General features: G+C 38.1%; 1 protein-coding gene across 2 annotated transcripts in view; it reads right to left on the minus strand.

The window, feature by feature from the left end:
- htr2cl1 (5-hydroxytryptamine (serotonin) receptor 2C, G protein-coupled-like 1) overlaps positions 1-25,778 on the minus strand; it is a 166,989-nt gene that overhangs the window by 123,734 nt on the left and 17,477 nt on the right. Inside the window, exon 2 of one of the 2 annotated variants that reach the window (XM_016676238.1) lies at positions 7,256-7,346. The gene's annotated coding sequence lies outside the window, so the exon portion shown is untranslated. Of the gene's footprint in view, positions 1-7,191; positions 7,347-25,778 lie in introns of those variants that run through there. The other variant, XM_007561729.2, reaches the window with a different exon arrangement.

Here is a 25,778-nt window from a genome sequence, read left to right on the forward strand (position 1 = left end):
TTACAGTTTTACTGTGCGTGTATGGGAGGGAATTAACTAACAGTCAAAAACTTGGAAGTTAATCCTATTCAACAAAATGCTATTTATTTATCTGTCAAACTGTGAAACAACATTCAAGGGGAGCAGGACAACCCAGTGTGTCTGTGATTATAGGATTTGTCATTTTTAGCAACTATGCCTTTGCGACTCTTCACTAATAGTTACTTGACTACTCATTTAAAACAGGTCATACCTGTAAGAGGTTTACTATTAACAAATATTGTAAAACTGATATTTTTGAAACTACCTTGAATTTAATTATACTAAGTCAGATCCTGTTAATATGGCTTTTCCAATGTGGACTACTCCTTTTTCCCCCTTTGGCTCAGCTCCCTATAACTCTGAGAAATACGTATACACAACAGATCGGAAAATGTTCAAATGTTGACAGATGAAAACAGAAAAATGCCAAATGCCATGTTTCATTGAAATTAATGAAACATAAACAGCATTTAGGCATTGATTTTACAAAGCCTAAATCCTTTGTAAAATCAAACAAACCACAATAGATTCACTCGTCTAATTAAGAGACAAGCAAATGATTTGCAATTGAGACTCAAATATTTAACAATATCGTCGTTAATTTGATATATGAACAAAGTGGCAAGTGCTGGGAAAACATCGAAGAGAGTAACTGGTTGGTTCAAAGATAGTTCAGGAGACAAGGCAAAAATTAAGTCAAGTAATGAAGTAAGTATGTTACCTTTAGTTGTTATAAAAATCCTGTGTTTATCAAACATGCCTTAAAAGAAAGCAGACGTGGCATCATAGTCATATCTGAGGCCTTGTAATTGGCCCCTCTCTTCAAAAACCTCCCAGGGAGGCATTAGTGTAAAAGTTTTATTTTATCCCTCCAGTAAATTACAACATCAAGCCTCACAAAACATATGCAGAACATCCATCTGGATTCGAAATGCAATGTTTATTCTGCCGGCAGACAAACTCTGCATTATAATTACTGTTCTGTTTCTCATTGGCAAAAGATTTCTCGGCGTTTCTTTGTGTCTTTACAGACTATTAAATGTCTTGGTCTTTAAGTGATTTCATTGTACCAACCACTTTGTTGCAGGATTACAATGGACTATTATTAAGAGCCACTTGTATACATTATCTCAGTGTGGATTGGTGACATTTAAATGTATTAAAGATCTTTTTGACCGTTTTAAATCCTACTTAGTGCTAACAATTCATTGACTTTGACAGATCTCTGTTCTTTGATAATAATACAGCACTGACTCATGTTTACATCTCATTCGATTAAGTAAAGATATATAATTTCACCACAGATTTATACTGAACAAAAGCTAATATTGGATCAGTTTTTTTCCATAAACACCCAAATATCACAAAATATCACTCTGTATCTCTTGGGTCTCTACAGCAAAGTTTGGCCATCCTGAGTGCCATCAATGATTCGCCTCCAAAGTCCAAACGCGTGACCTTCACAGGTCAGCACTTTCTCGTCTCTGCTCTTTAAATTGAACTCGTACTTTGATCTTTCTAATTCATTCATCCTTCCCACATTTTCCTCCCGAGAAGCAGTGAGCTCAAAGAGCTCGCTTTTGATGAACTTTCTCCAGACTAGAGCACCATATTGGGGTGTACTCTGTGATGTGACAAGGGAACTTTTCAGATCTGCGTATAACCTGCAACCATCAGCTGCATAAAGCATACAAAACAGCTTCTGGTGTTGATTTAAAGATCTTGAGCAAAGCTAGAGCTCTTCAGCAGAGCTGCTCTGAGTTTATTCTCTGTATTGCTGAGAGAAACTGACAGTAACCGGCGTAGCCAGTTTTGAAGCGAAAAGCTGTCTTTTTTATGTACAGCTTACAAAACTGTATTTTCTGGGATTTTTTCCCCCCCAATAGTCTAGTATCGTATGGCAAAGAGAGACTGGATTGGCCACTGAAGCTTTCTTACTATGCAAAGTGCTTAGACAGATGATATTGCAGATGTTTAGCAGTGTAGAGAACAGTGAAAACACAAGACACTCAATTTCATGTCACTTAAAGTTCTTTTCTTTGTTTTTCAAATACATTGAAGTATTCGAACCACATCGAAGTCGTTACAAGCATCAATGAGTCCTAAAAGAAACAAAATATAGCAGAATTACCTTATGTTTTCAGTAACATGATCAATAGAAGAACAACGTGGATTTGTCGAAGTCTGCAGCTATACGTGCTTAGTCAGATTTATCTTTGGAAACATTAACCTATCCAGGAAAAACTCCAAAATAACTACAAACAAAAATAGATATTATTGTTAGGGTGGAACATCATCATAACAATATTAATTTAGACAATTATTCTCCTTTAAAGCTACACGTTTTAAAGCCTGCAGGCAATAGATTTTACTGGGAACATAACAGGAGAACTCATACATGTCTAAACTTAGCTTTAGGAACAAAAAATAAATAAATACAAAAGTTTGATTCAAGAATAGCCTCCCTTGTGATGGCTTGCAATGACTCACGCTGATCTTAATTAATTAATTATACAGTGTGTGCTGCATTGATACTTACATTCAGAGACTGAGAAATTTTTTAAAATGGAGACTGAGATATTTTTAAAATGGTAGAACATATTTTTGCAAGTTTTGACATCTTAAGGTTAATTAAAAACTATCTGAAATCAGAATTTCATTACATATTGTCAGTTCTGGATGATGGGCCTTCATAACGTTTCGACAGTCGTGGAATGTTTTACTCAAGTTTCCGTTGGGTAAATATCTTGTTTTTCTTTATTTCTTCAGAGACTAAGGGAACACTAAAGCATAGGCTACTCTGCGGACTTTTTAAATTGAAGTTATCTGACAGGTTTTCAATAATTACGAGCTGGACTTCTTTGTTTCCAGTCTACATTGAGGAAAAGAAATTCTCTTAAAGTTACATCTCTGAGTGTCTGAGCAAATTGATTTTTAAAGCTAAACATGTTAAGGTGAGCATGAGACAAACCAAATGTGTAGAATTGGGTTAAAACAAGGCAAATTTTTCTAAACTAATCCATGAAATGTTGACAAATACCCGTGCTCATCTCATTGCATTGGATTAGGTCCAAAAGTGACTCTTCTGACGTGCATCTCGCAGTATTGCTTCTCCATTCTAATTTCTCTTTCCCCTTGACGACAAGGTGACCTCCCGCAATTGCATCACAGAGGTCTGGCTCCAGACGTACCATGTCTGGGTGACAGAGCCTTAGTGTCCATGAAAGCAACATTTTTAGAAGCGTAATCTCAACCCAGTTCGTTGAGAGGTGAATCCCTTTCCTTCACACGTTACACGTCGCCTGTAAATCCTTTTGTGCTGCTAATACGCTAAAACAAAGAGTTTATTTGAATCCCAGTGTAGATTCCCAAAGTACCACCTACAAAAACAAAACATTTGAAGTACAGAATATTTTCTTTGTTTCTTTATATCAGAAATATTTACGTGAAAGTAACAAAATGAGCAAAATGAAAAAGAAAATATCTAGCATGCTCAAGGTTTCCATAACAACCAGCTACCAGTGCCACAAAAAGTATTTGTGTCCGACTGCAAAGCACTTCAGAAAACTCCCACAGAGCAGCAAGTAAACTCTATTTACTTTTTTTAGATCCTCAAGTACTGCCAGGTGTTTGAAAATATTTTAGCAGCTGCACTTTTTAAACGTAGCAGCAAAACACTAATGACAGATTAGTCTCTTTTCTTTACATTCCCATATAGTGACAATCTCCTGACATTTAAGAGAGCGCACATAAACCTGTACAATATGAACACTATGGGAATGTCAAACCATCGTACTATTCAGGAATTGGGTTCTGAGTGTGAGAGATGGGCATGTTTTGCTGTTTACAGACATGGATAAACATAATAAAAAGCTACATAAATACAGACTGTGGAAGAACCACAGTGTTGGTTCTGTTGGACCTCAGTGCAGAATTTGACACTGTTGACCATGACATATTACTGAATCGACTGGTCCAGTACGAAACTGGTTCAAGTCTTACCTGAACTTAACTTGGTTAACATTGTATTGCACAGACGTCACATGTGGGGAACCCCAAGGTTCAATCCTGGGACCCCTCTTATTAAATATCTATATGCTCCCACTAACTCAGGTTATAGCAGGAAATAGGATTAGCTACCATAACTACGCAGATGATACACAGCTCTACATTATGAGATCACCAGGTGGCATGATGAGGTTTATATTATGGGAAGCATTCGAACTCACTTGTTGCTGACATGTGCTATAGAAATAAACTTGAACTAGTAGGTGAACATTTGTAAATACTCTCTGGGACAAACATTTATATGGCCTCGTATTTGTATTCTGTAAGCAGCTCAGAGGGAAACAGAGTTTGTATCAAACCTGTTTTGGATGCGACACCAAGTTGATAAGGTTCGCACGTCAGCCAGATTGCCACTTTGTCCCGCACTAACAGGTGTGCAGAAACAGAGCTAGGTGCTTATCAAACATGCTAAAACCCTTTCCGATTGCAGGAAGTGAAGGAATGTGCGATCTGTACGCTCCACTACGAAATCTCAAATGCACGTGAACAGTTTTGTGGGGATCCCGAGTGGCTCCCAGAACATACACAGTGCTCTAGAACGAGGCAGCCGTGAGTATTTGGAAGGTTTTCCCCAGATATCTGGCTAAGCTCAGTGGTAGGCCAGTCCACCAGTTGCTCCACTGCGTTTTTGTGTTAAATGTTTTTAAAAGTTGACAGGAAATTTTGGCAATATAACAACAACAACAAAGAAAACACAGCAGCGGCCTGAATAAAAGTTAGTCGTTCTGTAGGCTTTGTATGTATGATCAAATGCCATTATGTTTTTAAACAGACAAATATCTGCAAAAGATTACTGACGTTTTATTGTAAATAAAACTAGATTAACTCGTCTTTACCATCGCTGTTACCGGTGTATGTATATCTTAAAAATCACTTAAAATAAACAATACTTAGTCTGATCTGGTGGCGTGTTAGATTTGGCCTAATCAACCCTTTCTAGATTTGGCGGAAAGCTTGCAGGTCTTAGAAGGCCACTGAAATGGTCCAATTAAAAAATAAATGACATCATGAGATAAGAAACGCCATCTCAAGCCATAATTCAGGGAGTTAAAGCTCGGTTATAACTCATCACACCAGCAAATTAGTTCCAAATTGGCTTAAGGACAATGGAGTCAATGTTTTGGAGTACAGCCCTGATCTTAAAGTGTGAAAGTGTGTGAGCACAGCTACAGAGATGTGTGAGCGAGGCAGACCACAAACCTGACTTCATTACACCAGTTGTGTCAGGACGCATTTACTGGAATGTGGCCCTACGGGTAAATAACGAGCCCAAATACATAACGCACACAGCGCTTCGCATGTAGATGGAAAACATTCGATTTGGTCTCAACTGAACGGACAGCCTCCTTTCACGATTTTTTGCGTTTTTTCTGTGTTGGATTGCAAATGGACAGTGTGTGGTGTTTGTATGTTTGTGTACTGTAAAGACACATTAAAGCTAATTCATGTTTAAGGAAACGGAGCCTGAAACATCTAGTGCATGTGAATATCAAGTCTCCGAGCAAATCTGCAAGGTTAAAAACCAAGTAAATCACTTTCTGCCTCCAGGCTTGTGTGATGTCCCCATAGTCATTTGCAATTACATTAAAAGCTGAGTCATCAACAGTGTTATTTGCTATGAAGGCTGCAGCTGCAACTGAGACCAACTGGATGGAGAAAAGAAGATAATAAAAAAAAGTATTGACCGATCGTTTGTTTATCCCAGTAGGCTGGATTTACTTGGTTCTTGCTCTTCCTGTACAGCCATATTGAACAAATTAGGAGATTATTGAATAGTTCATTTGTTTTAGTAACTTGATACACAAAAATTAAACTCTTTATATGGATTAGTTGCACACAGACTTAACTTTTAGAATGTTTTTCTAGTAATTGTGATGATATTTCAACTAAAATTTAATAAAAACATGATATTCAAGATTAGAATATTACATCAGACCAATAATATAAAAAACAGAAATGCAGATTTAATGGAAAGTATGCTTAACAGCTGCTTGAAGTTTAATATTTTCAAAGGGCTACTTTTAAGTGGCCAAACGAGCCTCATTGGAAGGCGTATCGTAATTTATTGAATATGACTGCAAACATACAGAACTGAAGTCAAGCGCCTGAGGGTCTGTGATGTAAGACCGCCGAAGACAGAATACAGATTTGAACCAAATACGAGCTTCATCAGCTCATCATGAGCTTTGGCAGCGGCCCTGTCGGCTTCAACAGATCAGCCGTCAGCGACCAGACGGCAGCAGAAAAGAAAAAAAAAAGCCACAATAAATACGATGCGCGGTCTGAGCCTCGCGTGGATTAATGAAGTGTCACTCGCTCACCTCCATTTCCCACGGCGACCTGATCAAACACCTGCCAGGAGGGGCTAATCCCGCCCGCAGTGATGGCATAACAGGTTCCCACGTGGATATTCACAACCCCCACACTCCCTGAGGGAGGCACACACACACACACACACACACACACACACACACACACACACACACACACACACACACACACACACACACGCACACACATCTGAACAGATGCACTGATGCTTTTTGGACTTCCGTTTGAGCAGCTCTTTACAACCACATCACCAAGCCAGCAATCATTTGGCTCAACAAAAATCTTCTTGTTGCCACAAATACTGGTAACCCCTCCAGTCGTCCGTCTTTAGACTCTCAGTGTCTTGCTTTTTAATTTTATGTGATCAAAGTAGTGCAGAATTTTCAAGGGAAGGAGAATAGTAATTAAATAATTACTTTCAAAATGTACTACGAGTAAAAATCTTGAAGGTATGATATGCTTATTGTACAGAAACTGCAGCTGCAAGTGTTTTTGGATTATGAAGGGAAATTAGTGGCTCTGGATTTTATTTGGAGGTCTTCAAGAACATAAGTAAAGAGTTTTCAAATGCAGGTCGCTAGCATATTTAAGGGATTTCTGATAAAACCTAAATGAAGATCATGTAGGCGTAGCGTTCTCAACATTCACGTAACAAGGTGATTTCCGACCGCAAATGGTTTGTTTAGGTTAATCAAAGAGAAGACTAATACAGGTACAAGCTATAGTTTTCTATTTTTTTGGGGGGGAAGCTGAACTAAAATGGAAAAATACCTTTGCCAGGCATTGTATCTTGGCAGAGATTTGCTTGTCAATACATCAAGTACGTTTAGTGCACCTCTGATGTTGATGCTTCTGAAGCTTCTTCCCTGAAGAGAGTCAGCAGGTCTGGAACTTCCTGTCATCCTCCAGACGCCTCATGTCTGCATCTGTGGAAATCAGTTTGACAACAAAAACCAAGTCACGTTTCGGTGCAAAAGAAGCAAACAGATGTTCTGAATTGTTGCAGAAACCGTTTGCCTCGACGACTCCGTCTGACAACTAAAATTTAGCACCATGTCTGCTGTGAGCCGTGTGTAAGTCGTCTGTTTTTGCTTCGGTAAGTGGGTGGAGGCTGGGGGATTGGAGTTCTCAGGATATTTTGCAGGGGTGACCAGCTCTATGTTAGTGTGTGTGTGAGTGTGTCCTCCATAGAGCTAAAAGATCAAACAGTTGCATCCCCTTTGTTGCACCTGTGGTTCTGAATTATTTTTTAAATGTGCTACTCAAGAGGTCACCCATGAAGAATATCAAACGTAGTGTTTTTATTGCAGTTTTGTGAAATCAACTCATTTCAATAGGGCCAAAAAAGAAGAAAAAACATCTCATCCCATGCTAAAACTTTATCCAAAAACAAGTTTTCATTTTTTATTTTTTTTCCCCAAAATTGTCACTTTTCCATTGAGCGGATTTATTTTCAAAATGTCAAATTACGCAATTATATGGTCAATGGATCAATTTTCTGACACTGATGTTTGTTTGATGATACGATCAAGTAAAGTTTGACAAAGAAGCAAAGAGCAACAACTATGTAAGGGCCAAATACCTTCTCGAGGCATCAGCATCTGCATTCTCGCTCCATAGGAGACGACTAGAATGGCTTTAGGGCTCAGAACGTGATTCTTTTTCACAGCCGGTTTCTGTTGCCTTTAATTTCTATTATATGCCTCCAGACGTATCTTGAAATTCTTTTGCCATATTCATCCATCACTTGAAAGAAAACATCCTATGAGAGCTGAAAATGAACGTGAATGCTGAAACTGAAACCCGCTCAGACCTGCAGAAGAGAATTAGTAACATGACGAGATGTTTGTGTGCTAAAGCATTGATCATCTCTTTTTTTTTTTTACTCTGAAGCTTGTTAGGATTCACATGGACACGAAGGAAAATGTGAGCCTTCATGAAAAGACGTCTTAAAGAATAATCACGGCTTGTAGATAAATCGATAGAGATGGCATGCTTGTTTGACTTGGTGCGCATGTTTCATCTCTTGCTCATCAGTCTGTCCACTGAATGATCTATTTCCACTTTCAAGTGGCAATGTGTCTGTTTATTTATGACTCTTTTTTTTTAAAAGGATGAATCAGTCGACTGAGCTTTGGTCGGATATTCTCTGTGATTCATTTCAAATCAGTCCAGTGTCAATGCCATTATTCTGCAATATTCTTCTTATAGTTTTCCCAAACGTCTGACGTGAAATGACAAATTTGCTGGGCACCATAAGAAAAATGAGCAATTACTATACAACAAAATAAATGCTAAGATTTTTATTCCTGCTTTTTTACTCTTTATGGCTTTCAGATAGGTTGATGTACGACTATGGGATGTTTTCCTCTCCTATTGAAGTAACACAACTGAACCTGTTTGAAGTTTGAAGCGATTCTCAGTAAGAAGAATGCTGAATATTGTAAGGTAAATGTGACAAGATTATTTAATATTTCAATTTTGTTGCTTTCAGCTTATAGGCAATTTTCTGCATGAGGTTTTACCACAAGGAGATTTCCAGATCCGTGCTGTATACGTAAATTTGACCTTGACACTTAGGTCAAGGTCAAGTTCTGACAAATTGTTCAATCAATTCCAATTTTAGAAATCACTGGAGGTTTTGCAACAACCAGACTTAGAGCAAGTCTTTATGTACTTGCTCTTAAGGCTATGATAAATCAAAATCCAGTGAATCGTCCATGTAGGATTGACACAAAATAAAATCCGGCGCAGTCAGTGGCCCTGGGAAGTCACCTAATTAGAGTCCACTTGTGTATAATTTAACCTCTCAGATGTTGTGTTACAAGTTTGCTAAAGGAGGCGTAAACATTTACTGGAAGTAAGTTTAACAACTACCGTCAAGGAGGACGAATGCAAAGACACACCTACAGTTCCAGGAGAGAGAGCAGCTTAATGATTTTACACTTCGCCAGTCAGGCACTTTGAGGCTGATATGCCAAGGTGAGAGGTCAAACCGGTTCCCCTTCATTGATTCTCTAACCAGAGCTCATCATCTGCCGTCCCGCCCCTCCCCTCCCGCCCAACGCCGCTTTTTGTTCGACCCTCCCAGCCAAACACAGCGTGCCAATCACAACTGACAGCCAGTAAGGTGTTCATTAAAATGACTGAGTATAAAACCGTGAAGCATTAGGTCCTCAGATGCATTTCTGCTTCAGGTCGTAATGAAGTACTCAGGCTGTCTTTAACAGCTTCATCCAGCTATTTTTAACAAACATATTTCTTCTATTACATTTTGGAGATGCCCGTCATAAATAAAAAAAAAAATAACATCAAGCTCCTAATGGGATTTACCGCTTTCAGTCTCCCTTTCTTTCCACATTGGCAGGATGCTTTGTTGTTGGTTTTAGGTGTTTTGTTAAATTAATCTTTTTTCTAGTAATTACCATTTGTGGTTTCCCTTCATTTCTTTTGTTTTTTAAGGCTGTTTATTGATCTTTACTACAAGTGTCAATGACTGTGCCCTATATGTTGAGTTTGTATACCACTGAGAGGAAACACACGATACAGTGTCAATACAGCTTAGCAGGGCTTGTTTATTGATACTTTATTGGCATTATAAGGAAGAGAAAACATCGGATTTCTAATCCTAAAGGTTGCTAATTGATTTATTAGACATTTAGAGAGTTTTTACACCTGATAGTCTGGTAGACCTGGTTTAATTCAGAGGACGCAGTTCGCTTGCATTCAACACCATGTGAAACTCACCAGACCCTTTAAAAAAACTTGTTCCCCTCCTTGCGTGGAGTGGCGCTGCACCAAGAACCACTGAAGGAAACAACACAAAAACGTCAAAAGAAGACATGAGCGCAACTTTCTTCTTTCCAAAATGGAAACAAAAATGGAGTGCAGTCAGATTTTAGTGGTTGTAGGGTTTCTCTTTTGTCTTTGGTAAAAGACCATAGGTCATTTCTCCTGCTAGCGCTAGAGTCACTTGTTTGTTTTGTTTGTTTGTACCCAGAATGCCCTGCGCTATAGTCTGTTTCTTGCTTTCAAAGCAGTCTCTGGTTCACTTGGCATTCACATATGCATTCAAACTGCATCAGAGTTCACTTTGACCCAGTCTTTCTCAAAGTGTCGTCCGTGGACCACTGGTGGTCCGTGGGCGCCTCCTAGTAGTCCGTGGGGTACTGCATGTAAACAACTGTTTATTTACTGTGACGCGAGCTCAAAGTGCGGCTCTACAACTAGCTTAACAAAGGACTCTGTTAAAAGACTAATATTATCATTTCAGGTTGCATTGCATATTAAAATGCATTATCACGGGGGCATTTTCAGGTTAAGTGGTCCATGAGTGTTTGTTAAATGGGTTAAGTGGTTCTCAGCCTGAAAAAGTTTGGGAAACACTGCTTTAACCGAACAGAGAACTCTGCGTTTAGGCGGGCCAGAGTTCGCTTGTTTTGGTCCACATCAGAGTCTGATTACGCATTCGCATATTCTAAAACAAACCAGACTTTCTAGACAATCGAACTAGAGATGAATTAAAGCGGACTAAACAGGGCTGATGTGAATCCACCCTTAGAATCAGTTTCTGCTTTCAAATAAACCCTAAAAGTTCTGGGTTATATTTCTATACATACACCATCTCCTGCTGAGCTGACACTGTGCACCACTTCATAAACCCAATCCTGTACTTTTACATTCATATCATAAAAATTCTGCTTCCACTCTTCCCCTCCTATACTTCCTCCTCCACTGTCCATTTATTTCCCACACTAAGTTGTGAATCTCCCTCCTCATTATTTCCAACAAGACCCTACTTTTTTTTCTCATTAATCTCCCTTCCTGCAGTGGTCAGTCCATGTTGGTGGGAGCTGGAGTATGTGTTATGGCAGGACGAACAGATTTTGATTGGCTATCTGAGGCATGCCTGAAAGAACTCAGTTGTTTCATCATGAGATATGAGGGTGAGCTTGTTCCGGAATCCCTTGTGCACTGAGAATGATAAAAGTTCACTTTAAATAAGCGTTTTACAATAATCTGAAAGCAAAAATCATCTGCCTCAACATTATAGTGAAGCAAGTTGTACCATGTCTGTGTGAAATATTTCTTGAGCAGGAAAATCTCCATCTCGATAAAGCTACTCTCATCAGAGGAAATTATTTTAGAGAATAATTTATATGACGGGAGATTTTGTCAGGGAATGTATAGGACACCTAGATTTATTTAAATTTTATGGATGTAACATTATATGTAAAAATGTGCAGTTACTGAATGTTTCTGCCCCGTTTTCCAAAACGGGTTCACCTTTCAAAATTGGACAGTTGTTTGGTTTTACTGTGCATTAAACTGTGCAAAGATGGTTTAAAAGTCAAAACAAAAATCTTATGTCAGATCCATCAGCATTGAGGATTCAAAGTCTAAATGGACCATTTTGATTGTTTTTTTTTTGTTTGTTTTTTTGCACTGAATGGTTACACAGCTAAGTATTTTTCTCTGAATTATTTTCTTTGTTCCTAATAGACACTGACCATTTTGTTCTATAATATTTCCCACACTGCACCACTGGCTTCTCATCCAATCATTCAAAATAATGACATTGAATGATTTGGAGCCAGGAAAAGTTGCTCCTTCTGCAATATTTACATCAAAAGCTTGATAAAGGGTGCAGGTAAAGCTCCTATTTTACACTGCCCTGCAGAAAAATCAATACCAATTGAACTTTACATCTTCTCATGTTGTACCTATTAACTTCAATGTATTTTATTGTGACATTATGTGGTACATCAACACAAAAGTGCATAGTCATAAAGTAGGAGGAAGAGTATACTTTCAAAATAAAACATATTTGCTACAAAGAGACTGCAAGTCTTTTGGAGTGTTTAGGTTTGCACTCATTTTTACTGACACAAAAACCTCAGAAGAAGAACGCTGCGCAACTTGATCCTTCACAAAATGTAAGCAAAAATGAAGTAGCGTCTGATTTTAGCGGTTGTAGGATTTCTCTTTGGTAACTGAGGCATTTCTCCTGCTGGTGCTAGACTTGTGCGTTTATTTGGCTCTGTTGACCCAGAATGTCCAAAGTCATTCTGGGTCAACTGGGCATTTCCTGTTTTTGGAGCGGTCTCCAGTCCACTTGAATCCACATATGCATTCAAACCGTGCCAGAGTTAACTTCAACCAAACCAAGGTTTTTGGGTGGACCAGAGTTCGCTTTATTGGTCCGCATCAGAGTTTGATCACGCATTCACACCTCCCCAAATAAACCAGACTTTCTAGACAAACAAACTAGAGTTTGATTAAAGCGGACTAATCAATGCAGGTGTGAACACACCTCAAACCCCAAATTTGTGTTAAGCACAACAGATTCTGTTAAGTGAACCGTAGATCACTCCTCCAGAGTTTCTTAGCTGCTTCTCTGATTAATGGTTTTCAAGCCTTTCAGTTTAGGTGGACTCTCTTGTTCTAGTAGATTTGAAATTGCCAAATACTTTTGCTAGGCACTCTGCTTTGTCTATCCACATAGCTAGCCTTTTTTCTTTTGTAAGTATACTTTATGTATGTTCAGCAAAAGAACATTTCTGCAAATGCAAGCTCTTTTCGAAAGGCTTTCAGTCATGGATTGATGGGCTCAACGGTTCACTGAAATCGGTGGGGGGTTTCTGGGGCTAAAAGGAACAGCCAACCACTGCTGGTTATGGTACTTATTAGGAACCCTGGGCTGATTCATGGCTGCAAGGAGAAATATTACCTCTCATCTTTGGAAGAGCCTCAGGGCAGCTGGGAAGACGCTTGGGGAAAGTTCTTTGAGACACGGAAACCTTGACTTTACTTTTCCCTTCATTGCTTCTTCAAACTTAAGCCAACTCAGGTGGTTTCGAGGATAAATCGATTGGGATTTGACTTTTAGTTAGTCTTTGATCAAGGCATTTACGACAAATTGAGTAAGGGCATTTTAAAATTTCTTTAATGGAATCCTAATTGATTCTTTGTTTTGACTTCTCAGTCAAGATTTTCACTTGCGATGAGAAACGTTCATGCGAACAACGTTTTGAACCTTAGTGTACGTCAATGCATTAATGATTTGTTCAAATTTTACCCACCATGGGATTCATGAGTGAACATTTTACTCACACAGAATGACATATTAGGGCGATAACACTGAGAACACAATGGCATCTGTTTCAATAAAAAAACAAAATTTTTGATTTCCCTGAGAGGTGCTGATAAATTTTTGAAAGGCCCTGTATACAGACGGCCAGTGGAGGTGAAGAAAGAGGACGACTGGAGAGCTAGATTTATTCTATACCAGCAGCTGCTAAAATAAGGGAAAAACAACAATAACACAAGCACAAAAAGTAAACTTGAACTGGTCGAGTGGAGTGGATTTACAGGCGATGTGATGAAATCCATATTTGGCCCCAGGGAATGAGAAATGGCAACATTTTCTCCATCTCCACAGACTCTACGGGCCCTAGGTAATCAATGAAACTCTATTTGGCCTGCAGATTTTGGTGAAATGCCTTTGTTCAAAAAAAGGACAATAGTTTTAACTGTTATCTTCACATGTTTTTTATGGGCTTTAAAAGGTTTAACACTAGTAAAATGAGATTTAATTGGAAAGTAAAACTTTTCCCTTGAAAAATCAAAGGCTTACCAATTTTTCGTGGTTTTATGGGATTTTAAAAATAAAATGAGATATTAAATTAGCTTTTACACTGGTAAATCACAGCAATTCTAACAAAAAATGTAAAAAATAAAAACAAAAAGCTTTGCAGTACTAGTGCTAACAAAAATAAATCCTCATTTTGAATGAGCCATCCATTGTTACACATCAGTCATTCTACTCCCTAATTTCGTCTACAAACCACTTCGGTTCCATTTTCTCACCCCATGCTCTGTATTTTTCTCTGCAAGGATTCATTGTCTTTATCCAATCATGTGTTAGTCCCTTCTGTTCTCATTCAAAGTTAATCATTTCAGTTATTGACTTCATTTTCCCATTTGCACTTCCTTTCTATTCAGGACCCTAATGTGAAATTTGCTGGGTCACGTTCCTCTGTACAAATATTGGCCACATTTTTCCTCAGACTATAATTGAATTGTTTGACAAATAATCCCAGTTTTAACTTGTGTTGAGCTTAGTGAGAGCTCAGAGTGTTATTGAACCATCTTTTTAAGATTTCTCACTGAGGAGTCTTTTTGAGAGACAAAAAAAGTTGAGCAGATATAAATGTTGCTCACAAGTGTGTGGTGGAGTATTAGGACCACTGAAGATGAAGCAAAGAACTAACTGGCCTCCACAAAACTTAACTCAAAAAAAGTAAGCATAATTACACACAAGAAAAAAAAATAGCAAAATCACAATTTTCAAAACTTAAGGGCAAACTTACAACATTATGAAGTCAGGAATTTGTAACAAAAAATACCGTCACTAAATCTTTTGCTTTCCAGTAGAACTTCAACCGAGTCGATCAGTGAATAGAAGTAGACATTGTGAGCGATGATGTTGATTTTCCGCTCTGTTTTTGAATTGCAGCCTGCATTTAGCTTTGGCAATGGCAGCAGATGAAGCGAACAAAGCCGTTCAGTGTGCTTTGGCCACGCCTCCAAATATGGAGCTAACATTAACAGCCGTCACGTTTGGCTAGGCACTTGTCTCTTCGCAGTGGAGGATGGTTGTTTACAGCGCAGGCATTTTCTGGAAAGCTTCATAGCATCAAACATCACGTTACATACGCCATGGGCAAACATTAGCAATTAGGTAAAATGTTAAACTTCCACACCTCCAGGAAACAAACGTTTCTCAATAACCAAGAGTGCAGCTCTTCTCTACAAAGTCAAACGTATAACAAGGGGCTGGTTTTTACTGGGCTAACGGAGGTATAATGTGACACAACCAATATAATTTGGGGCGTTAATCTACCAGATATATGAATAATTTTGTCCTTCACTTTTTATGTGCAGTAATTTTTTTTAACTTCGCAAATGTTGATGTATAAAAAATAACTAATTTGTCACAGTCATCATATAATTTCCCATTTTTAGTCATTTTAATGGTGTCCAATCAACACCTCAAGAATCTAAGAAGCGTTGTTCACCAAAGGACAAAAATATTCACAATCCATTGAAAGTCATCAGCCATCTTGAGGTTCAGGTTGAGGGCAAATGTAACAAACTGAGATCCAAATATCTCATGTTAAATTGTTAATTAAGTGATCTACTTTCACACTGTGAAGGTGGGTGGTGCTGAAGCACAGAGACAAACAACAGAAAGAACTCATCCTCCAAAGCAGATTGCAGCTGAAAGAGGAAGTACAGATGGTGTCGAAGTCTTCCTGTCAGTCTCTGCGCCGTGTTTTCAACACTTGCTAGCTTTTGAATTAGCTGCTTCAGTGACACAACAGAAACAAATGACCCGAGAGAAACACAATCAAAGGTGTCCTTGGACCAAAACTACCTAATGTGAGCATCCATGTGGGTTCACCGCGGAGCAGCAAATCCTGTGCTGAGCTCCATTAAACCCAAAGGTTGCTCAGCATCGGGGACGCAGATGTTAGTTTAAACAAGCGGGCGCGCAGTGATGAGAGAACATCCGCTGAGCCACTTTGATGAACAAAATAGCGCAAAAGGGGGAAAAAAATAAATAAATAAACATGAAATGAGGCCCCAGACAAGAACTTTAAAGTGAGTCTGATCTGTTCAAAGCCCTAATGTGAAGTCATTTATGGTAACATTCACTTTTATCCTGACTTTCTGCCGACAGTTTCCGAACACATCAAAGCATCACGTTGCAGCGGCAAATGTTAGAATCAACAGGAGATCAAGGCAAGGTAGGTGGGGAAAGGAAAGGATTAAAGGCTTATGTCATTACTGAAAATTAGGCTCTTTGTATTATTAAGTTCATGAAGATATGAGACCGAGACACGTTTAGGTTTTTTACTGGCAGAATCTCATAAGAAAAGGCAAAAGTTGGTGTTTTTTATCCTGGTCTGACTGAGTCTTTGGCTTGAAGGCCATCTGTTTAAGCAGACGTCAATCTATGTGGTTTTTACTACTGCACCTGGAGGAATTTCACTGTTTCAGGAGGGCAGCCAATGTGTGTGTAGTGCAAAAAAAGAAAAGAAAAGATCTGTGACAAATGACTTTGGATAGAAGGACGTGAACTAGTTAACTCTATCAAGGTGTTTAGAGGTTTTAAAGAGTTTCAAAGCCCCAGAAATGTTCTGTCATACTGTTCCTGTAGCTTAAAGCTCCTTTAGTCAGATGTTAGAAAAAATGTCAGAGTGACCAGAGTTTTCTCACCTGCCTCTGTTAAGAGGAACTTTAGTGTATTACTACAATTTTTTTTTTTCTGATCGAAATGATGGTCTAACTGTAAATGTGTGACTATAAATATCCATTAATAAAGTGTTGCATTCCACTGATATGAGCATTTTTTGTTTGGGGTTTGCTTACTTTCTACCTGTATTCTACCTGTAAAATTGAGGATATTTGTTTGTGGTTGATTGGCCACCACTTCTTGTCAATCTGTTTCATACCATTAGAAAGCTTGTTTACATAACCTTAAACAATGTAATGTTTGCATTTTTGGGTTAAACAGTGGAGTTGAGTACAGGAACACCTCAAAAAGCTATTGTTGAGAAAAAGATCAGTATTTTGTTTCTCACTCATTTCAGAAAGTCTAGAAGATTTAAACTTAATGTTTCTTGTAAAGTTTTGAATGATTAAGACACAAGGGCAATGAAACCACAAATCCAACGTCTCAGAAAAATTGAGTTCAGTGAAAAAAGTTTGGAAACAATGACACAAATCACATGATGCAAAAAGTGTTTTTTGTATTATGTGATCAACAACTGGATGCAACTACTGGCGGAAAAGACTAACAGGAAGTGGTAGGATGATGATAATTTTTAATGGCTTATCATGTGAACAAGCTTTAGTCACATATAATATTAATTGCACTTTTGTTAAACGGAAACCCCGCATTTGCAAAATTGTGTTTTTTCGACATTACCCAAATATCAACAAAGTTTTTGCATACATTTGTAATGGAAACTAAGCTACTGACACATTCCTCAAGGAGACAAAACCACAAAAGATCACAACTCAGGGTACTTGGTTTTATGCTGGGAAACTCGCATACATACTCATTCCTTGAAGAATCCTCCAGATTATTTTTAGGATCAGTTCACTGCTGTATTTTTTGGGTAACACTTTATTTGAAGGGATGTGCAAAAGACTGACGTGGCACTGTCATACACATCACATAACAACCTGTCATAAAGATGAAGGATTCTTCATGAATGTTTGACTGTTGTCATGAAGTGTCATTCAGTAAATAATGACACTTTTAATGTAAAGTTGACACTTTTAATGGACTTTAAATCCAACTTTTAGTGCATTAAAAGTGTCATTATTTAGTGACACTTCATGACAACAGTTCTAAACACGCATGAAGAATCCTTCATCTTCATAACAGGTGTTATTTCAGCCTAATGCACACAACTTCAAATAAAGTGTTACCCATTTTTCTTTTAGAATTTATTACGTTTATATATATTGATAATCATTTTTTGTAAGTTTGTCCAAAAAGGGAAAAAAAAAATTTAAAACAATCATTGTGTTATAAACTTAGACGACACACTGTTGGCTTAATTTTACTGTGACCAAATGCGCAGCAACACGTTGTTACTGTTTGTGCCGTTTCCACCTCCTGCAGCAAGTCTAAATATCTCCAATTAGAGCCAACAAGCGGATTTGAATCCGCTTATCTGAGGCGAGGCAGAGCAAACAGAGCGCCTGGCTCTCGTCTACACAGAGGGCTACGCGGCGCGCGCAGCCGTGTGCGCGGTGACAGACTGAAAGTGTAGGTGACAGAACAACAAGTCTGACACTTTCCCGTGGCCCCGCAGTGAAGCAGTCAGACGCACTGACGAAACAGAGCAACTCTCCTGTTGGAAACCGCTGATTGGAGGCTTCACAGACTCACAGCTAAGAGCCGTGATTGCCAAGGTGAGTGACTATGTATTTTTTCCTGAAAAAAGTCAGCGTACGCTGTTCTGGTTGAAGTAGGTAGCAAAAGCCTCTTTGTTTTATAAAGGGAGGAAGTTTTAAATATCTTTTATATAGATTCATATTATAGTGTCAATGTCAAATTTGTTTGCATGACACATTCAAAGCAACAGCAGTTTACAATTTACAGCAACCAGCAAATCATAAAACAAAACAAGTACGGTCCATAACAGCTAAATATGTTTTCTGTGGTTTCTTGGGTGATAGACCAACAAAAACTGAAGCATAACCAATGAAGCCAGGCTGGGCGATGCAACAAACAGATCAAAGCAACGTTTTTTAACAGTAAAATCAAGATTTTATCACAATTTCTCAACATGAAATCATAGCTATTGAATATTTAAAAAAAACAAACAAACAACGGAGCACTAAAGACAAATAGTATTTCTAAACGATTTCTGAAGCACAAGTGACACAGGCATCTTTTGTGACGGGGTGGAGACAGTACGTTTGACTGATAGTGTGATCACGACATCTGCTTTTCATTTTCCTTTTTTTAACATACTATACTAACACTGTACAACCAAAACAAGTTGGTGATCATCGAAATCTTCACCCATTTCATCCCCACAACAGAGGTTTTATCCAATGCAAGAAACTGAGCAAGAGAATTATTGCGTAGACCATGTTTTATAGATGATCTCTCTCCTTTGGCAGCCCATCAACATGGGAAGTTGTGGGAGACGAAACAAGCCTCCCTTTCCTTGTTAACGAAACTGACAAAGAATAAAGACATCTGCAAACAAAATGCACCAAGAAGAAAGTCAAAATGTCTGCTGATGCTGTCCACCTACCACCTTCCTTGACACTTGTTTTGCATTCCCTTGCAGAGACGAACCCTGAAACTGTACTCCTGCCTGCTTCCCTTTGTTTCGCGTCATTTTGCACCAGCTGTCTTTAGCACAGCTTTTTTTATTTTTCATTAGGTATTTCTGTCTCTCCAGTGCCTTCTTTAGGTGTCTTTGCTTGATCTACCTTGTATGCTTGCCTTGTTATTATACAGACAACATCGGTTACTATTCAGTTTAGGCAACAAGTTAAAAGTACTAAATCAGGTGAAGCTTGCAGGTCTGTGTTCATAGAGGGCTGGAAAACACTGCAGTTTCTTTCAAAGATTGTGACAGAGTTTCATTTGAACTGCTTTATGTTTAGTTTGTGCTGCATCATCTTTTGAGAGATTCCCGTTTCCTTGGATGAATAAAAAATAAATTTAAATCTTAATCGGCCAGCCGATTGCAACCTTTGGCCTAACTACATAAACTGGACATTCACAGTTTTAGTTTTAATCTGTATATAGATACACTGAAAAAAGAAAACAGTTGATCCAACTTTTTAAAAAAGTTAAATTGTTACAAGCTATCAAATTAAATTTATCCATGTTTTAAATTTATTAAGTCATTATGTTAAACTCATTGTCATTTGTTCAATGCATATACTCCTTGAGTATTTTTAGCATTTTATATTCAGTTTATTATTACATGAAGATGGGATGGGTTTTAATCATGGGGGTTTTAATTGGACATAAACTCGTCCATTTTGTGGTAGGAAGAGGATCAAAAATCTAGTAGAAAGAAAAAAAAAGTCTGAACAGCCAAATACAAAGACAAATGCATCACTGTCAGCATTTACACAAACAATTTCTTTGGTGGTGATTGCACAGAGATAGCTGCTCAGTAGCATTGTGGTGACTTGGAACTATAGGCTACAACAGAAAACAACAGAGGATGTCACTCAGAATATAACACTTACATTAAATACACTTTGCAAATTACAGAAAATGTTGTTTTTAGTTTTTTCTCAGTTGTCCAACCTCATCTTGTGAATGAGTTCTATGTTCTTCGATTCTAAATGGCACTTTTGATCATCTATGTTGCCTGATTCAACAAGATGGATAACCAAACATCCATCCACTTTCTTCCGCTTACCGGGGTCGGGCCCCAGCACCAGCAGCCTGAACTGGGAGGCCCAGACTTCCCTCTTCCTGGCTACATGGGAATCCCAAGGTGTTCCGAGGACACACCCAGGTGTGTGGCAGAAGGGAAACATCTAAAACCTCCAGAGGCATTCTACCCTTTTCCGGCTCAAGACTATGGTCTAGGACAGGGGTCCTGGTCCTCGAGGGCCGGTGTCATGCAACTCTTAGATGTCACCCTGGTCCAACACACTTGAATGCAACAGCTGAATCACCTCCTAAGTGCAGCCAAGTTCTCCAGAGTCCTGCTAATGACCTCATTATTTGACTCAGGTGTGTTGAAGTTGAGACGCATCTAAAAGTTGCAGGAGACCGAGGCCTGGAGTTGCCCACCCCTGGTCTAGGATGTCACACTAGGCTGCGAATGTGTCCAATGAAAGCTGCAGATAACAACTTGATGAAACCAGTAGAAGCACATCATCTGCAAAAAGCAGAGACGCTACGCTGCAGACTCTACGTTCACCAAAGCTGATCCCCTCAACACCTTGGCTGTGCCTAGAAATTCTGGCCATAAACGTTATGAACAGATTCGATCACAAAGGGCTACCTTGACGGAGTCTAACTCCAACTTACTGCCAGTAAAGCAGCCCACGCTCTGACACCACAGGGACCTAACAATGCGCATCAAAGGGTCTGGTACCTCATACTCCCAGACTACCCCCCACAGGATTCTCCATGGGTCATGGTCGAATGCCTTCTCAGAGTACACACTGAGGCCAATGCCAAACAAATTCCACTCTTTCTGAAAACTCCCATGCTACCTTGTTTATAGCAGGATAACTGCTGAAGTAATCATCTAATTATATTAGACGTAACAGACATAAATAACAAGGATTTCCACAGGGCAGGAACAGGCAGCAGGAGGGTCCTGTTGGTAATGCCAGGACGTCTTAATCATCTATGTTCTCCCAGCGTGAATTATTTTCACTGACTTCTAACAAAATTTCACATTCCTGTAGGCTTTGTGAGCATGGATATTAATTTGCTTTCAATCAGCCGGCAACAGGGATCCGACTGTTATATCTGACGAGTGAAGAACAGCAACACATACTCCGCAGCCAGGAAGGTTAAACTGATAGTCCTTGATGGGGTCAGAAATTTTACCAGCCACTGACAAACAAAGTGTGAAAAGAAACCAACAAAGAATGGATCAATTTTTTTCATTGCTTCTGTAACTTCCTTTCTCCTGAGCTGTCTCTGCCTGCGAGCGAATAAAAGAAGACAATCGCAGACTGACAGGAGTGGAAGGAATGATTCACCCAGTCAGCTTTTGACACTTTGTGTCTCATTCGCTCACATAAGCCAGAATTCATAGGACGGGTATAGACGGGTCAAGAAGTGGACGGTGAAAGATGACGCGGGGATGAACAGAACAGAGGGGAAAGAAGCTAGAAGTATGTGTAAAGACTGAGTGGGCCATTTGAGTGAAAAGAAAAAAGCTGGATGAAAATGAAGGGGAAAAAATCAATGAGTGAAAAAGAGGAAAGGGAAAGCAAGTATTAGCCAATTTTAAATCCATTGATTGTGACACTTCCTGTACACCAAAGGCTATCATCCTCCCTAAGTTGGCAGGAACTTTACTTTTCCACTGCCAAAAAGCTTACTAATTAAAAAAGCACATTTTATTCCCACCAACTGCACTGGCTGGACCAATAAATGAGCCATCACATACATTTAGAGCCATTTACTATAGTTTGAAGCTAATGCCAAAGAAATGCCACTCTTTATGCCAACATATTTAGATTTTTCCAACCTAAAATAATCAGGTTTTAAATGAGCATTAAGAAAAGCCTACTATGCAAAAAACAAAGTTCAATACAAGCGCGAGGAGTGAGACTCGCCACTATTGTGCATCGTCTTTGTACTCAGTGGTCGGAGAAATAAGTTGTTAAAGACGCCAGGAAAGTTTTGACTTCCCAAGCAGCTCAGTGAGATTTTTATCTTGATGAAAGCAAACTTATCTGGTAACTTGGTAACTTACCAATGGCGTAGTTCACCTCTTGCACAATTACGTGACTTTTTAATAAAATCAATGGATTAATGGATAAACATATGAACATGTCAGTTGCACACTGGTTTTAGATCAATAAGATGACAATTTTTTAAAGTTTTTTTTTTTTTTTTTTACATTTCCTTCCCACTATAGAAAAGTAGTGCAATAAATGGTTGGGCTGAATTACCAAAACACAGTTTCAACATCCACATGATTTTTTTACATGTGAACTAACAACCACAGGAAAAAAAGATGACTGACTTTAAATTTAGATTTTTTTAATCCATGCAGCATTTGAAAAATGTTCCCTTCTAGTTTTTTACAGTTTTATTCCAAGTCCAGCTGAGGTAAATTGGAGTGAAATGACAAAAGGCTGATTTGTATGTAACGTATTTCGGCCAAAGATATTCTTCACACTTCGGCCTGTCACAATAACAAATTTTGCCGTACGATAAATTGTCCCAATAATTATTGCAATAAACGATAGTATTGTTGTTTTGAGACCATTTTCAAGTAATATCTTGACAATGACATAATAGTGCAATCTTAAAGATCAATAAACTTGAATTTTGTATAGAACACTTCACTGGAACTGCAAGATATTTGAAATATAAAAAATAAAACACAACCAAAAACAAAAAATAAAAGAATAAAAAACACATATAACTGAAACTATAAATAAAATGGATTATTAGCTCTCTAAGCAAAATTGCCCTTCCATAATAATCAGAATAGGAGTTATTGAGGTCATTTTAATTTACCATGCAGTTAATTGATTAATTTCTCAACATGACAAGTTTTTACACATTATAATTTTTTTTTTTGTTGTTGTTTCATTTTGTTTATTGTAGTGTAATAAGATTTTTACAAGTATAAAAACGCCTTGCGTCTCGATATCACACTAAAAAGTTGTGCCAGGGATTGCATAAACAATCGCCAACTTATTCCTTTCCACTTAAATGAAATACATGCATGCTATTCTTTCTGAACCTATTTCACCTGAGCCTGGCTGGTTGTCTGAGTGCATGTTAGCCCTGCGGTTGACTGACAGGCTGTCTGCACTCTTCTCTCTCCTGCAGCAGCTGGGATAGGCTCCAGCGCCTCTGTTGTCCTGAGCGATGTGAAATGGGTACAGCGAAAGGTCGAACAGACTGAGAGCATTAACAAAGGGGAAAGAAGTACATCTATTGGAAACTTTTATGCATTAAAAGAACTGTTATTTCCAGGGTGAACCGGGATTGTAAATATGCTGACAAAGTGGCACAGGTAGCTACGACAGGAAGTTAGAAAAGTGGCCGTTAAAAACGCTCTGAATTCATCGGCTTAAGAATAAGTGGCAAGCAATAGGTTGAATTTCTTTGGTGTTGCTAAATATGTTTCCCTTATTAGCAAAAATGATTTTAAGATATTGTTACCTGAAGCATTTAAATGTAACAAAAACTAAAATTCTGTAAGGGGCAAATCATTTTTACAGCAATTTAAATGAACTCTAATCTAAGTTTGTAAAATCACCACGTAATTATACTTGGCTTCTCTCTGGATAAATTGTTCAGCACATGTAAAATCTCAGCCACAAATTAAGTCAGTGGTATAAATAAATGTGTGGACTGTTGCATAATGAAATAAGCACAGCAAAATGGAGAGCGTCAGCACACTTAGTTAATATCTACTGCTGCCTACACATCATCTAAAATAAGTCGGATTTGTTCTTTTTCACTTTTTGGATCCAAGTTTCTGCAAGTTGGATCAAATTAAATGAGACGTTTTAAAATAGTTTGTAAAATGTAAATTTTAGATCAACATAAATTACATAAAATAAGGCTACATGTGCATTAATGCATTTCCTCCAACTTGTCCCATATGTTAAATTATCATTAAATGGCTCTGCGTCCAATGACACTTTTTATTGGATTGTACTATTTATAATTGGATAACAATGTCAAACGACCATTAGGACCCCGGGAGAATCCAGTTGGATAAATCACTCCTTTCAGGGTAACATACTGTTGTGTTTAGGAAAACAGACTTACTCTGTCAGAAGAAATGCTTTAGAAAAGACCTTGAGTGATAGTTACTTTCATCTGTTTCTATTTCCTCTTAATGTTCTGTTATTCATCGTCTCTGTCTTTGATTCATTACCCTTGCTGTTCACACAAGGTCACTCCTTTTTGTCACCATCTGTGGTATTTTTTTTTCTCTAATTGCCATTTTCTTTGTTAAACGACAGAAATCATTTTGACTTGAAGCTGAAAACATCTCTGACATAAACATACCAATTTTGCAATTCTAAAAGTTACTTTATTGTTAATCTCAACTCATCTGAGATATGTAGTCTTATTTTTAAAAACAAAACGCTATACTTAAATCCTAATGAAATGACAAAAACAGAAGATATTGACATCGTGTGTGTGTGAGAGAGAATTTGTGACTGGAATGACAAACTCCTGCTATTACTACTGCTCCTAATAAGAATTATGATAGTAATTGTCATCCTCATATTGATTCTGGTTCTTTTCTATTATCAGAAAACTCAACATAATATTGTAATAAAACTTTATTTTGCACATTTGTTACATATTTTAACAGTGTTAGTAGCTGTGTCGAATTAGAAGATAATCACAAGGCAAAATTTTTATACCTTTGCATTCCAAAACCAGAATCCAAAGACAAACATTAATGAGTGCTGTCGTATAATTATGGCTCTGCTTTTTGTTTCATTGGTGCAGCATAACAATTATTTGATTTCCCTTTGGGATTAATAAAGTATTTTTGAATTTGAAATTCAATTGTAAAACAACACTTTGGTAACACCTTACTGCTCACATCTGCAATCTAGTGAAAGTGCCACAGATATTTTTTCAGTTTGAGCGCTACAACATTGATCTATTTACATTATTAACCCAATAGTTGACCGACTGCAACTGAAAGAGATGTGCTGCCATGTTTCCTTACTTATTTTATATGAGTACTTGAGGGCACCTGGTTATATATATATATATATATATATATATATTAAATACAAAAACTCAGACATTGACATCATGCCTTACTATGTCTTTATGTAGCAGAAGACTATCACTTCCACGCCTTTTATCCCAGTATTCATGCACTATTCAAGAGGGGAAAACATCAAAAGCAACACGCGGCTTGATGTTACACAAATCTGCTCAATTTTGTCACTTTTTGACCTCCATTGCATGTTTTCCAGTTCATCATCATTCATAGCAAGATAAAAAAAAATGCATGACAGCAACACTAAATACCTACAGAAAGCCTGAAAAAAAAAAACAATCAAAACCATTGAAAGATTACAAGAAAGCTGAGCTCCTTGGAAACAAA

Source organism: Poecilia formosa, unplaced genomic scaffold, assembly GCF_000485575.1.
Source record: "Poecilia formosa unplaced genomic scaffold, Poecilia_formosa-5.1.2 Scaffold130, whole genome shotgun sequence".
NCBI classification, from domain to species: Eukaryota; Metazoa; Chordata; class Actinopteri; order Cyprinodontiformes; family Poeciliidae; genus Poecilia; species Poecilia formosa.